General features: G+C 41.5%; 1 long non-coding RNA gene across 1 annotated transcript; it reads left to right on the forward strand.

Moving 5' to 3' along the window:
• The first annotated feature begins 1898 nt into the window (after window positions 1-1898).
• Window positions 1899-2517, forward strand: LOC139069633 (uncharacterized). Its single transcript, XR_011520327.1, has 4 exons — window positions 1899-1985; window positions 2069-2126; window positions 2201-2270; window positions 2378-2517. It is a non-coding gene; the product is annotated as an uncharacterized lncRNA (long non-coding RNA).
• The last annotated feature ends 13847 nt before the right edge of the window (window positions 2518-16364 follow it).

The following is a 16364-nucleotide window of genomic DNA, read 5'->3' on the forward strand; positions in this document are numbered from 1 at the left end:
TGCTATGGGGTGTAATGACTAATCCAGGGGTAGCTATAGCGCCCCCTAGCGCCCCCCTGGCACCGCCACTGGTAAAAGTTGTCCATCTTTCCAACAGAAAGATTTGCCTGGACCAACGTAACGTGATAACAACGTAATGTGATAACAACGTAACGTGATTATGTAATTCCGTAAGGTTCATGTTCAGCCAATCAACTGCTTTGATGTCATCGGCAGTCGACGGACCCCGAGCAGATCTTGTACCGACACCGGCTTCTTCTACAGTCTGCCTGAAACGCAAATGTAAAGATGGACATAAGGGCGTTTTTTTAGACCAAAAGTACCGCGACAGAACCCCAGCTTTGATGAGACTGGTGTTGACTCAGGTTTGTGAGTCTTATTAGAAAATATTTGTTGTGCTGCTGGTTTGGCTAAAGTTAGCTTATCAGGTAAAGTTGTTCGAGAAAGAAAGGGAATATTTACTATCATCTCACACTAAACACCAACAGGAACAATACTCTGCCCTGAAAATGCTTAAAGAACAAGTAACGTCTAAATTAACTTTTTTTTGCTGATGAACTGTATAAATGAGTGTCTAATAGAGTTTTAAGTGTGTGCATTCTTTATTTTAGCATTTTGGTGCATTTTCTTTAAAAATTAAAAATGCTGCCTAAATACCACAGTATAGCGCCATCTTCAGCTTAAAACATAGAATTTGACTCATTTTGAATAAATTTTAGCCAATGGCTAAAGAGTAAGATACTACGTAAACCAGTAGAGTACTACGTAGCAGCTCTGTGTGAACGTTATAAAAGCAACGAGCGTCTCGGCCACGCCTTGTGGCAAGTTGGGAGTTGGATTTGCAAGCGAGTGTAGGAGGTCAGCGGTAGTTCAGCATTAGCATATAGCATTAGCATATCCTAGTCTTTAGCATAGCTTTTAGTGTTATAAATACTTATTTAGTGTTAGTTTGGCTGTTGGATATTGTAGTTTAGTTAGTGTTTGGCTGTTAGTGTAATTGGGAAAGTAGTTCGGGTTTAGTGCTCCATATCGTCTTAGTATTGGTGAGTAGGTGTAGTGTAGTATGCTTGCGGTGGCTCTGTAGGCATTTTACCCGCGATTCTGCACGTCTCCGTTTGAAGAGGGAGGCTGTGCCCACTGTGGCTCTTCCGCGATTTAGATGCAGCCCACCGACTCTGCTCCCCCACCACGGCGGGCTCCAGTCTGAGGTGAGTAAGCTAAATAAACGTTTTAACATCTTCTAAAGACAATTCCTTACCTAAATGCAAAGTCTGAGAGACGAGGTTCACTTCCTTTAGCTAGTCAGTCGGTAATTCTGCAACAGTGGCTCTAACTGACGCAGCACTAATTGACAGACAGCATTACAGTGTGAAATCCAGCTTGTGACCCGGTTCTGTAAGGAATTCTGTTCAGGAGGTCGCATTTCAGGCTCTTCACATCATGTGTGACTGACTTTTACATTATAACAACGATCACACACTAGGAATGTTATAAAGCGCCTTTATAGGACAGTTTATTTTGTATTTTATCTGACTTTATAAACTCCCAACAACAATGTGCTTCTATTTTTTTTTTCAGGCTAAATCTACCCAAGACACTGGCTGTCAGACTGATTTAGCTGCAAGAATGTACTTGTCCAGGCTACCTTACCTGTAGCAAAGGTGAATTATTTTTAATAATCTTCTATGTAAACATTTTATTATTACCTTCTTGTTTTAATTTGTTTTACAGATTATTGTTACACGTGATTTTATGCTCTTTTAAACATTTATAAATGTGCTGCTTCTTTGTTTTTACATAGCCAGCCAGAATGGAGTTCACAGCCGCAGTGTGTCTGGTGACCCACAGGGACCATGATGGAAATTCATCTTCCAGAAGGTCCCAGAGCAGCGTCTACACCCCCTGAAAAGACCAAGATGTAAGGTGTCTGCTGTTGATTCCAGCTTCCACCTCAGTGACAGTGCAAGCTCAGTGAACCGTTCAAGGTAAAAAAAAAATTAAAACATTTCAGAATTTTTAAGATATTAACAATTAAATAAGTATGTGATTACATCATGACATCATGAAGGAGGCTACTGATTCTGCCCCCGTGACACTTGGTGGTGACGTGTGAGCGGATTCACCTGGTAAATAACTTTTACATTAAATATTTTGTTTTTGCTATCAAAAGTAAATTAACTAATAACCTGCATTATTGCAGGACACTCAGCAAAACATGGACTCTACACCATGAGGCAGGCACACATTAATATTCTATAAGAGCACATAAGGTGAGCAACACCACATTATTGTACACTGTCCTGGATTTGTTTTCTTTCTGCATCTCATCATTAGCCTGGCTGATCACCTGATAACTCATGTCATCTGGTTATGACAGCATGAGGATGTCCTCACACACCTGTAACCTATCAGCTCATCTGGCAGAATAGAGAGAGAAGAGACAACACCACATCTCCTGTTCCTGGAAAGCCTTCAGCCATCCTTCGATGACTGAGAACCTCCATCAGCTCTGTCTCCTGTCTGCCTACAATTATTATAATAAATATTGTGTTTGACAAGTTTTTTGTGCTGCCAAATGTCTCATTTAGATTCGTTTTGATATTTTAATGGATATTTATAAATTACATTGATTATCACATTTTTGTTGCATGTTTAACTAGCTCTATTGTGATGAATTAAACTAGCACCTCACTGTTAAAAGCTCGTTTTAATTTCAAGCATGTTTACGTATTTATGGACATGAACAAAAACAGGAAATATATAAATTGAGATTTATTTAATTAATATAACAAATAAGGGGGAATGAGTCATTGAAAGGCACATTCTTCTGGAAGCTCCTGATCCTGACAACACCAGCAGAGGAGACCACCTGCAGACACCAGAGACCAGCTGCAGACACCAGAGGACCTGGAACCAAGAAAGAAGCTGTTATCAGTAAATAAATAAATCAGGGTAGTTTTAGTGGGCTGAACACATAACAGAATAATTTTCTCATGGGGTATTTTCATAACTTTGTATGCAGCTGACTGTAACTTGAGCCCAGGGCTACCGGAGAGCTGCTATCCAGCATGTTTCAGTGGTTTTCCTGCTTTAACAGGTTGGATTAGCTGTTAAGCAGCTCAGCTATTTGTTGCTGATTAAAACCAGGTGTGCTGAAGCAGATAAACCTCTAAAACATGCTGAATACTAGCTCTAGGGCCGTGGAGACAAACCCTGCAGCTAATCTGATGCTATGGCTAATGGCTACTTACTTTCAGAGCAGGTTCTGTTGGGTCGGTTCCGCTAGTTTCAGGCAACTCACAAGCACAAAACAAGAAGGCTCGGGTCCGCTTGTCTCCTCCAAATAGACTTGGTCCCTTTCTTCTCGAGTGTCTGGGTAAGGAGGGGGAGAAACGTCCTCCACTTCTAATAACTGCTCAGAGTGAAGGGAGCTAGCATCGTCTAGTTAGCCGTCGTCTTCGTCACTGCCGCGGCTCTGCCCTCTCGGTCCTCCAGGCAACGCCTACTAATGTTGCATTTTTTAAAATTGATACATGGGTGGAAAAGGACTCAGAGGCTCAGTTGACCCGCTCTTTAATATGTAGCTTCAGATTAAAAATTATGTGGTACAAGACAAATATATATGATGTTGACTTGTGCGTATCACGTGTGTGTGTGCGCGCACGTGCGTGCGCGTGTGTGTGTTAAGCCCTGGATCTTCTTCAGTCCTAAATCCGCCCCTGACCTTGATGCTGAATTCTGGACAAGCAGAAGTCTGGACAGAGCAGCTTTGCTGATGCTGTACAAGCAGGAGTTGGAATAAGCTGGGATGTAATACAGGCGTAAATTGCTGTTTTTAGAAAACAAACACTCAGGATGGGGTTTAATTTAGAAATTTGCCTAAGGTGATAGAAGCAGCACTTGAATGTGCTATTGATCTAAGCGTCCATCTACAGAACCGGGTCCATTTTTATTCCAAGGTTGGAAACAGTAGAGGTTACATGAGGAGAACAAGAGTGGAAGTCAGGTGGCTGGGTTGCTGGGGTACATGTGCGCATGTGTCTTCTCGATCCCCAGTGAGTCGTGGTAGATGGCTGCTTATTCTGAGCCAGGATCCTCTGTAGGTTTCTTCCTGTAAAAAGGGAGTTTTCCTCTCCACTGTTGCTGCATGCTTGCTTAGTATGAGGATTGCTGTAAAGACACTGACACTAGTCAGTGACTCAATGCCATTTGCTGGGTTCCTTATGTGGGAAACTTTTTACTGATTGGCTTAATGGCCTGAACTGTATTGTAATGTTTACTGTGTGAAGTGCCTTGAGATTACTCTCCTCGTGATTTGGCGCAATATAAATAAACTTGAATTGAATTGAATGGCTCCTAAAGTCCGAATATTGAGGGAGAACAGTAACAGGATGAGGATGGAACCTTGAGGAATTTATTTCTTGGTTTTAACAAACATTTGATTTTTGTATGCCTCTCACCTGATTATTGACTCCTGTAGCATTAAGGATTGGCTACACATATATTAAATGATCAATAAGATGTGATATTCCATCTAAATATGAAATAATCTGATTGGTCTTTGAATGTTTAGTCAGAAGTCTTTAGTTTCTTTGACTTATTCAGGGAACATACACACTTCACATTAATTCAGACAGAGTCAAGAATATAGTTATAAAAATTATTTTAATTCTATTTTCCTAAACTAAATGTCACAACGCTCGGGCGACTGGTAGGAGTTGAGCTGTAGCATGCGTGACTTCCCAGGCGCGGAAGAGCGAACGCTGGGGTTGAGCTGGCACACAATTTAATCTAGGAATGCCCGAGCGCTGATCGAAGTGAAACGGAAGCGCGGAGCTATTCCGAAAGTAAGCTAGGGCACGTACTGGTTAAAGAGAGTTCATTGGAAGAACTGGTGGGTTGTTAACTCTGATCATGGGTTTGAAGAAACGTTGACTGAGTGACTTGAGATGGAAGGCGACTTCCGTATATAGTCGAGGTTGGTGACATAGGTAGGGAACGATGGGAATCCCGGCGAGGGGCTACAGGGAGTTGTGGTCCTAGGTGGAAGCCGGTTGGCTGGAGACTCTGACACTAAATAATTGTACATGACAAAGTATGAACGAAATAATGGTTGTATAGATAATAAATGAGGAATGAAATGATGGAATGTGAGCTAGATGTTTTAGCAAAACCTTTCTTAAGTATCTGAGAGAGCTTGTGGAGTCTGGGTTGTAAAATCTATTTGGCTGTATGGTTTGATAAGCTAAAGTTTGCTTATAAAACCATCCGACAATTTGTGCCGGTCTACGCACCCTTGTGTGAAGATCCCCAAGCGATCCAGGGGGTCAGGAGGTCGAGATGGATACCGCAGATGGCGTGGACCTCTAGTACCGGAGCCCGTAGGCAGCTCTAATTATGACCCGTCTAGTCTGGGTTATCTTCAGGTGACGGCAGGAAGCTGGAGTGCCTATTTTGCATCTAAGGCTGTTCAGTGGCTCTTAAAAGAGCTGTTGTGTCTGAAATCACTCGCAAGCGTTGCAGAGAGGCTTTGACCTTAGGGTCAAAAGATAGGGTGATCTCAAAATGCTTGTTCACCCAATTGGCCTTATCAAATGAACGGCAAAGACTAACTAGATCAGGAATAGATTCCTGCTTTTATCGACTTTGTTTATAAATTTGGCAAATCAGAATTTGACACGTTTAAAGGTGTTACCAAAATACCTCAGAAATCAAGCCTTCCCTCAGATCCTCAGAGAGGTTAATTCTCAGTGTGAAATGGAAATGTTTTAACACATTTATGTGAAGTAAATGTTAAAACCTTAATATTGAGCTTATGATGTATGAGTATACTGACAGATTAAGTTGTTAAATCAACAAATACTGATCTGGTGTAGTTTTAGATCTGAAATGAATCATTGCAGGAAATTTTCATTTCAACACATCATTGATTAATGCAGATTATTCAGACACCTTGGGATTTAAACATATTGTTTATTTAACACATTTGATTTTATCAACCTTTAAAGTTGTGAAGTCATTTATGATTCAAGGAAGATGAACTTTATTCAGATTGAAAGTGCAGTCTTGTTTTCTGCATGACTATTGTTCCTGCCAAGATAAGGTAGTTAATGTAGCGTTGTGGTTTTATGCTCTTTTATGAAAGAGGAACCATGCTACGTATTAATTCGGAATATTAATTTTTAATATTCAATAACCAAGTTTTATATTGTTCAGAAGACTCAAAGGTTGTTTTCATCGATAAACTGCCGATAATATCTGAGTGTCTGTGTTTCAGTTCAATGAGGAAACCAGTTTGACGATTAAAAGTTTTAATTCTTCAAATTAAACTAATGATTTTGAAAATTGACAAACAGGAAATACAATCAACATTGGTAACTTTGTGGGACAATCTTTAACAGTTGATATGCTGTTCTTGCTCAAATAGACCTTCTGGTGAATTTATGAAGATTGAGCATGTTGTGAGTTGTGAGAGTGATATGATGTGATTATGAATGCGTGTGGGTGCAAAGTGTGGTGAGATGAGGTGAGATGGATGCGTGTGTGCATCTGATTTTGCTTCAGGAAGAAACAGGTGTCTGAGTGAAAAGTGATGGTTTGAATAAACTTAGGTTTAGTTGGGAAAAATGCATCCAAACGCTAAACACCGTGTGCTGTCTCACCGAACTCTTGTGGACCCTCTTTCGGATCCGGGCCGTGGAGGATGTTGTGGTTCATCCAGATGACACTCAACGGCTGACAGGGAAGACGTAGGTGTCGAACGGAACCGGTCCAGAGTTGCCCTCGGTACACGTTGATGGTAAAGCGTTTTGTCGACGCGCTTTCTTAAGTTAATTCACTCAGAAATCAAAAGACTCGGTAATGAGTCTGCGTTAGAAGTTGCGATTCAGCTATTCTGTCTGGCTGACAGAAACAGCGTAAAAAGGGGGGGGAGAAACGAGCCAACAGGCTCTGTCCCCCCTTCAGGTCCTCTCTCTTTCCTTGTCAAGCACGAACTCGAATCATAAGACTGAAACCTTACCAAAAACCTTTCTCTTCTCAAAGCAAACGTGTGCTTCATCAAATGTGTCTGGAGTTTACTGTGGGAAGATGTGTGTGGGTGTGTGTGAAGGTCAGTACCAAACATTCAACATTATCTACTTAAGTGTGGATTCATTAATCCATTATAATTACCCCAAAGCATAAGAACCATTCATTTGATTAAACACATTTATAATGAGCAAAATGATAATGGTTACTTTAACATTAAAATCAAGAAAAAGAAGTTTAAACTTTATGTTTTGATTTGTTATGACTACTTGTCCATGAGAACTCCTTCTTCTGGTACCGCAGGTGGCAGATGTTATGGTTTCCTCCCAGACTCGCTGGCGTTCAGGTCTTAATCTGTGGGTGAAAGTTCTCAATGACCCAGCTTTGACCTCGCTGCGTCCAACACCACCATTGTGACAGAAAACCCATATTTCCTCACGTTACACTAGGAATCATTATGTCTCCTTTATCCGGTGACAAGGCCTTTTTCAGTGCTTCTTGTTTGGAGGCCAGTCAGATGGGGTGTTTGTGTCTGCAAATTAAAAGTCAATTTCTGTTCATTTTGGTGAAATACTTGACCTTTGGGTACGCTACTCTCCTCTCCATCTTAGTAAAGACTCATCCTTCATGAAACTTACAGTGAAAAGGTTCTTTCTCACATGTTATACGTTTTCATTAGTCAACACTACATATTAAGCAATATATTTTTTAAATTATTTATTTCATTTATTATTAAAATAGAAAAAAAACAATACTAACAAATAAAATGAGGTTTCTCAGCCCAAGAAAATGAAAAGGGAACAGAAAGAAGAAAACTGCCCCTTTTTAACTAAAATGACATTTTTACAATGGAATAACAATAATTAAGCAATATTTGGCTAGAATTACACTTAGGATCAGTTGAGGAAACCCATTTTCCTTATGAGACTTTATGGGACTGTGTTTCCCAAATAACTGCTTGTGTTTGTATATTTAGACATTAGATCGCAGGTTACAGAACTTAAAGAAACCATTACAGATTCAGTCAGTCTGTTTACTCTCAGTGTAGTATATAAATAGATGTTTTTGTCAATTGAGTGGCTTCAGTCTGATTATTCAGCATTGGCTGAGACAATTTAATTTCCAACTTTTCAGAAATGGGAGGATTCTGATAATGGAGCTTTTGGTTTCAACAGATTTAAAGTTCTATCCCAACAAGAGAAGTTAACAAAAATTCCTGTACTTTGTGTTTTGTAACAACATCAAAACTTGTAAAAGGATTAGGAAAGATGGATAAAATCATCTGGGTTAAAGACTAAAGATAATTTAGAACATAATCAGCCCTACACACACACACACACACACACACACACACACACACACACACACACACACACACACACACACACACACACACACACACACACACACACCACTTTGTGTTAGTCTATCACTGAAAATGTCAATAATTTTGTGATTGTAAGGTGTTGAAATGTGTAAAGGTTCAAGGGGTTTGTCTGCTTTTGCAAGAAGAAGAAAATATCATTTCTGTAGCGCCTCTCAAGATAAAAATCACAAGGCGCTTCACAAAAACAAAAAATGTAAAAATATAAAAAAGCATTTAGAAAATGTTTAAAAATATATTTAAAATGAGCAAAAATAGACAATTGTGATTAAAAAATGTTAAGAAAGAGAGAGAGTGAACAGGACAGAGGGAAGTCAGTGGATCCTGAGGAAGGTGGAATAGGTGGGGAGAGCAGAATAAAGAGAGGGTGAAGAAGGTCATACAAAAGCCAGCTTGAACAAGTGAGTCTTCAGCTGCTTTTTAAAGGAGACCACTGAGTCCACTGATCTCAGGCTCAGGGGGAGAGAGTTCCAGAGTCTGGGGGCCACAGCAGCAAATGATCTGTCACCTTTGGTCTTTAGCCTGGTGCTGCACAACCAGTAGGCTTTGGTCACTGGACCTCAGGGACCTGCTGGGGGTGTAGGGACTAAGAAGATCACCAATGTAAGATGGTGCTTGTCCATGTAAGGCCCTATAGACCAGAACCAGGATCTTGAAATGAATCCTGAAGTTGACTGGCAGCCAGTGAAGCTGGAGGAGAAGCGGGGTGATGTGGGTGTGTTTGGAGGACTTGGTCAGAAGCCGAGCACAGGCGTTCTGAACCACCTGTAGACATTCAGGGAGGTTCTGCTCAGACACGTGAAAAGAGAGTTACAGTAGTCTAAGCGTGAGGAGATGAAGGTGTGGATAACTGTCTCAAGTTTAGAGCGGGACAGAATGGGACTCAGCTTAGCAAACAAGAGAACTGAAATGAGAATCCAGGGTGAGAGCTGGGTCAAAGGTCACACCAAGATTCCTGACGGAAGGTTTGGTGTGGGAAGCAAGCTGACCAAGAGAGTCTTTGACTTTGGGAACCAGCTTGTCTGGGGCATAGATGAGAATCTCAGTCTTATCTTCATTCAGCTGTAGAAAGCTCCCACCATCCAGGTTTTGATAGAGTCTAAGCAGGTGTGTAACAGCTGCAGCTTAGACATCTCATGGGGCTTAAAGGAAATGTACAGTTGGATGTCATCTGCATAAAGATGGTAGGAGATTCCTTTGAAGGAGCTCAGGATGTGCTGAAGGGGAAGCAGATAGAGGAGGAAGAGTAGAGACTGTATATATGCCAAATTAAAGATGAACTGTTGAGCACAAAAACCTGCTGTTGAGACAAAGAGGAAATCAAAATGTATTTGTGCCCCAAATTTAATTGTTTTTGGTGAATGGAACAGGTTGACACTCCACTGTGCGTGTGTGTGTGTGTGTGTGTGTTTGTGTGTGTGTGTGTGTGTGTGTGTGTGTGTGTGTGTGTGTGTGTGTGTGTGTGTGTGTGTGTGTGTGTGTGTGTGGCACGCACAGCGTGTGCGAGTAAGGGAAGGAGTGATTGAGTGAAGGGACTGCGGTAATCTAAATGATACACAGCGCCTGCAGCAAATTAGTGCTGACCTTTTGTTGTGGCAGCACAGGTGGGAACTGTGCCACGCTGCGTGAAACTTTTACCAGTTGCTTTATTTGGGGCCTCCGGTGGAGCAGATTGGGACATTCTGTGCCAAAAAGGGACATCACACCAGTAAACATGAAACTGATATGAGCTGAACCACTAATTTAATGTTCCAGGGAAGAGAACCTGTTCATACTCCCTGATCACAGATTGTTCTCATTGCCATTAAGATTCAATTAGATCAAATAAGGGAAAATAAGGTACTTTGTTTTCCATTTAAAAACATTTCATCCACCAATTTTCCTTTTTTTAGTGTTAATTTGCAGCCCGTTTTTGGTTGCATTTTATTTTATTTGTAGCTGTTCTAATATTTTGCAATTACAAAACACACTGAAATGTATTAAGTCCAAAAGTAGCTAGAATAAATACTATAGCGCTTTTTAATTAAACAGAGTCAGAAATACAAGTGTTTCTATCTTTCCGGGTAAGCTGTATTTTGTCCTTGCCTGGAAAGGAACATCCCAGCTGTGGGACAAACTTCTTTCATGGTTCAGACTCCTGTTCTGGAGATTCTTGTGCTATGGGAGCTATGGGAGTCTCGCTAAAGCTGCCATTTTCCCGTAAAGCTCTTCACTCCCCACTGGTTGCAGTCCAGAGATCTTCCAGTCCTCTCTGTTTATCCTGGCTACCTAAACTCCATACACATGTGAGCACATGAGAAAACAAACTGTGGAGCTTTTTATCATAAGTCCTGAAATAGATTGTCCTGATCCATTTGTTGTCTGACATTAATCCAACATGGAATGTATAAACAAGTATTTTAAGTGCAAATGCCTCAGTAACAAATATCTTTGACAAGGGGGATAAAATCACACGTGGTGGACAAAAGTCTGTCTACAGCAGATAGATTGGAAAGTTTTTGAAAAATTAGGAATAAATGCAGCCAAGTCCTTGGGACATCCATCATGCTTTGGATGACATTGGGTAGGGTGACCATATGTCCTCTTTCCCCTGGACATGTCCACTTTTCACGCTCTGTCCGGGGCATCTAGGGGGGGTTCCTACATTGGTCAAAATGTTCGGTTTTTCATCCAGGAGCAGGGATCGAACTATGGGGGCTAGATATCTTTCAGGGAAATATCCAGTTTATACCTATTTTACTGTTGGAATGAGTGTCTACAGGTGTAAGCTATAATGAATGAACTCATGTCACAATAAAAGGACGGGTAAGGCTCCACCCACTGTGTGGAAAAGGACTGTCTGTCACAAGCGGTAGCAGATGGCGGAGGTGCAGTGGTGGAGTCCCCCGTCATGAAAGAAGACTGTATGATTCTCTCATTTATTACCACTCAAATTCCAGTACAAGGGCGCAGCCCGAAAGCGACTCTGCTAACAGGTTATGGGCCCAGATGAGCGGCGGAAGGAATCTGCAACCAGAGAAGGAAGGGCGGCTACCTGAATCAGCGAGTCACCAGCAGGTGTGAGGAGTTTGACACAGATTGAGTGAGTGAGCGTCTTTACGCACCATGAGAAGACACGCAGCTGAGTCGGGGAGTCGATATTCCCGTTTGCAATTTGATGGAGATGAAAGAAAGTATGAACTATGGGAAACTAAGTTCCTCGGTCATCTCCGATTGCAAGGCTTGAAAGATGTCATCTTAAAGTCGGAGGTGCCTGAAGGTGAGGAAGAAGATGACGAAGACGCTGATAAGAACGCCGAAACGTATGCGGAGTTGATCCAATTTTTGGATGATAAAAGTCTATCGTTAATCATGAGAGATGCAGTTGATGACGGTCGGAAAGCACTGAAGATATTAAGAGATTATTATGCTGGAGCGGGCAAGCCACGTATCATAAGTCTGTACACAGAATTGACTTCTCTCACGAATGAAAGGAACGAGAGTGTGACGGATTATATTATCTGAGCAGAGGCAATCATTACAGCGCTAAAAAATGCTGGAGAGTCACTGAGTGACGGGCTTCTGATCGCAATGATAATGAAAGGCCTACCAGAGACATTTAAACCCCTTATTGTGCACATTACCCAGAGTGATGCAAAAATCACATTTCCAGAATTTAAAGTAAAACTGAGAAGCTATGAAGACACCGAGAGAATGCGTGCAGCGGTAACTGATGACAACGTAATGAGGACAAAAGTGCATCCTGACCAGGAATCCGCTTCATGGCGAACAGTGGATGGAAGATCAAAGATTGTGTGTTTTAAATGTGGACTGAAGGGGCACACAGCAAGAATGTGCCGATCCAAAGTGTGGTGCACTTATTGCCGCAGTAATACACACAAAGACGCAACCTGCAGAAGGAGAGTGAAAAGAGATGAAGCAAGAGGAGTCGCGGAGGACAAGGAGAAGGACTACGCGTTCAAGATCGGTTCCAGACTCCAGAGGATCCGGGACGACGGGCCAGAGATGCTGACTACACAGCTTCTGGTGGACACGGGAGCGACATCGCACATCATCACCAAGATTGAAAGCTTTAAGACTTTTGATGAGACTTTTAGACCGGAGGCTCACTGCGTGGAGTTGGCTGATGGGAAGAGGAGCAGAGGAGCTGCGCAACGGCGTGGAGATGCCGAGATAAGTATGCTGGACAGCAGAGGACGCAGTCACAAGGTAACACTGAAACAAGCACTGTACATCCCATCGTTTCCTCAAGACATCCTGTCAGTTAAAGCAGCGACTGGTAACGGAGCCACGGTGGTTTTCAAACGTGGGGACAGTTTTCTTAAACATGTCGACGGAACAAAGTTTCCAATTTATGAACAAGAGAGACTGTTCTTTATGAACACTGTGAAAGAGTGCGAAGACAAATGCAATGGTTGTTTTGATATGCAAACGTGGCATGAAATTTTAGGCCACTGTAATTATGATGACGTTCAAAACCTACAAAATGTTGTTGACGTGATGAAAATTACGGGTAAAACGAACAAAAATTTACAATGTGAAGCGTGCATTCAAGGAAAGTTTACGCAAACCAGGAATCGAGAACCAGATGAAAAAGCCAGCGCAGCTTTAGAGCTGGTGCACACGGACTTAGCTGGTCCGATTACACCAAACTCTAAAGAAGGGTTCAAATTTGTTTTGTCCTTTGTTGATGATTTTTCGGGTGCGACATTTGTGTATAATTTGAAACAAAAAAGCGATACAACTCAAGCAACCGAAAAGTTTATTGCAGACATGGCTTCATATGGGAAAATCAAATGCATTCGCTCTGATAACGGAACGGAATTTACAAGCCGGCAGTTCCGAGATTTATTAAGCAGAAGCGGTATTAAACATGAAACGTCGGCGCCGTATTCACCGCATCAAAACGGAACGGCAGAGAGGAACTGGCGCACGCTCTTTGATATGGCAAGGTGCATGTTAATTGAGAGCGAGTTGCCGAAGTCTTTATGGCCATATGCCGTCCAAACAGCGGGAGTGATCAGAAATCGATGTTTTAATAAACGTACAGGGCTGACACCGTACACGATGCTGACTGGGAAAAGACCCAATCTCTCAAGGATGAAAAAATTTGGGTCATTGTGTTATGCCTATAAACAGAACAGAGGAAAGCTGGACTCTAGATGTGATAAAGGAGTTTTCTTGGGATATGATCGAAATAGTCCTGCATATTTCGTCTATTTTCCGAAATCTGGCAAAGTCGAAAAACACAGGTTGATTAAGATATTAAATCCAGCCACAACAGATCAACAAACGCAGAGTGACCACATTTTTGAAGACGAGATCTTTGAATCTATGAAGCAAAGTGAATCTGAACAGACAGAAGAACAAAAAACCACTTCGCATGTGGAAATTCCAGAGCCGATCGAAAGCAGTCAAACGGATTCTGAAGTCAAAACTGAGGAAACCGTTGACGATGGAGCAAAGCGTTATCCATCCAGAGTTAGAAAGAGACCTGATTATTTGAGTGATTATGTCTCGGATGCAAAAGAGTGCGAAAGCGAGCAAATTCTAACTAACCTGGATTATTGTTATAAACTGTTGTGTGATATACCAAAGTCGTTTTCTGAAGCTATTGTGTCAAGCGAGTCAAAACAATGGGAAAAAGCAATGGAAGAAGAAATTCAATCGCTCAAGGAAAATGACACGTTCTCTGTAACCACTCTACCAGAGGGTAAAAAGGCAGTGGGGGGTAAGTGGGTTTACACCGTTAAGAGAAACTCCGATGGCTCAAACAGATACAAAGCTCGATTTGTTGTAAAAGGTTTTAGTCAAACAATGGGAGTTGATTATGGAGAGACTTTTTCACCTACTGCCGATTTAGCTAGTGTGAGAATCCTGATGCAAAAAGCCGTCCAGGAAGGCATGTTGTTGTCTCAAATGGATGTAAAAACGGCTTATCTACACGCACCAATAGATGAAGAAATATACATTGAACAGCCAGAAGGTTTTGAGACAGAGTCTAATGAGAAACATAAACTGGTTTATAGATTGAAGAAATCACTCTATGGATTGAAACAATCGGGACGTAATTGGAATCAAACATTGCATGATTATTTACACAGTTGTGGATTCAGACAAAATCGTGCTGATAATTGTGTTTATACAAGGGAAACTGAAAGCCAAAAAGTAATCATTTTGGTGTGGGTGGATGACTTACTTATTGCAGCTAACAATGAAAAAGTGCTCTCGGATGTAAAGGAAATGCTCTCTTCTAGGTTCCAAATGAAAGACTTGGGAAAGCTTAATAATTTTTTAGGAATAGATTTCCTTCAGGAAGCGGGGTGTATTAAGATGTCACAGAAAACATATGTGGAGAACATTCTAAAAAGATTTGATATGCAAAACTGTAAGCCGAGGTCAACACCTTGTGAGCAGAAATGGGTTCTTTCTGATGCATGTGAGACGTTAGCAGATCCGAGAAAGTATCGTGAAGCTGTTGGATGTCTTATATATCTGAGCTACGGTACCAGACCTGATCTATGCTATGTTGTTAGTAAACTGTCACAACATTTTAATGCGCCAACTGTTGATGATTGGACAGCAGTAAAGCATGTTTTGAGGTACTTAAAAGGTAATCAAGAAAAAGAACTGTGTTTCAGAAAATGTTCAAGTGGAAAACTAGGTCTTCAAGCATACAGTGATGCAGATTGGGCATCTGACGCTTCTGATAGACGTAGTATGACAGGGTACTGTATAAGCCTAAATGGAAATGGCCCTTTAATATCATGGAAATCCAAAAAGCAGACTACTACAGCGCTATCAACTTGTGAAGCCGAATACATGGCATTAGCGGCAACAATTCAGGAATGCATGTATTTAACTTATTTGATTGAAGACATTGATGTGTTTGAGTATGAAACACCTAAGATCTTTGAGGACAATCAGGGGACAATAGCTTTGTCAAAAAATCCAGTGAACAGGCAAAGATGCAAACATACAGATGTAAAGTACCATTTTATACGGTCAGCAGTATATGAAGGAAGAGTACTTATTGAGTTTTGTCCAACTGAATCAATGGTCGCAGATATGATGACAAAACCAGTAACAAAGTATAAGTTGGAAAAGTTCTCTGTATTCATGTTTGGAATGTGAAATTGAATCGGTACGCATTTCGGTTTCCTTGCCTTTTCTTAACCTGTATACAAGTGGGGGTGTTGGAATGAGTGTCTACAGGTGTAAGCTATAATGAATGAACTCATGTCACAATAAAAGGACGGGTAAGGCTCCACCCACTGTGTGGAAAAGGACTGTCTGTCACAAGCGGTAGCAGATGGCGGAGGTGCAGTGGTGGAGTCCCCCGTCATGAAAGAAGACTGTATGATTCTCTCATTTATTACCACTCAAATTCCAGTACAAGGGCGCAGCCCGAAAGCGACTCTGCTAACAATTACAATATTTACGGACTCTCAGCGCAGCGGGATTCTGTTGAGTGGAGAGGATGCAGAGCGTTGATCGTTGATGCGCTCGCTGCGTCCGGCGCACGATACATTCTCAAGTTGGTGCAGCAAAACATTATTATTAACACATGATTGTTCATATCTGTTTAAATCCTCTGGTACTCTGTCCTTTAATCATTCCTAACAGCTCCGCTTATCGTGTGCTGCGGTGATTTCACCTCACTGACGCAGCATCAAAACGCGCACTCCGCTTTGCGGTCAGGAGATCCCTTTGACCTGCTCAAAAGTAACTGATGAAGTGAAAAAGTAAGAATCCAGGCAGCAGTTTTTCTGGAGAGTTTAGATGAGATGCAGGAAGATGAGAGACAGACAGGACAGGAAAATAGTTAAATAAAAACAAGAAAATGATAAATGGTAAATGACCCGCACTTAGCGCCTCTCAGAGACTCCAAAACGCTTTACACTACAGTGTATCATTCATCCATTCACACACATTCACACACTGATGGTGA

The sequence above is a fragment of the Nothobranchius furzeri genome, chromosome 4, assembly GCF_043380555.1.
Source record: "Nothobranchius furzeri strain GRZ-AD chromosome 4, NfurGRZ-RIMD1, whole genome shotgun sequence".
Classification (NCBI taxonomy): domain Eukaryota; kingdom Metazoa; phylum Chordata; class Actinopteri; order Cyprinodontiformes; family Nothobranchiidae; genus Nothobranchius; species Nothobranchius furzeri.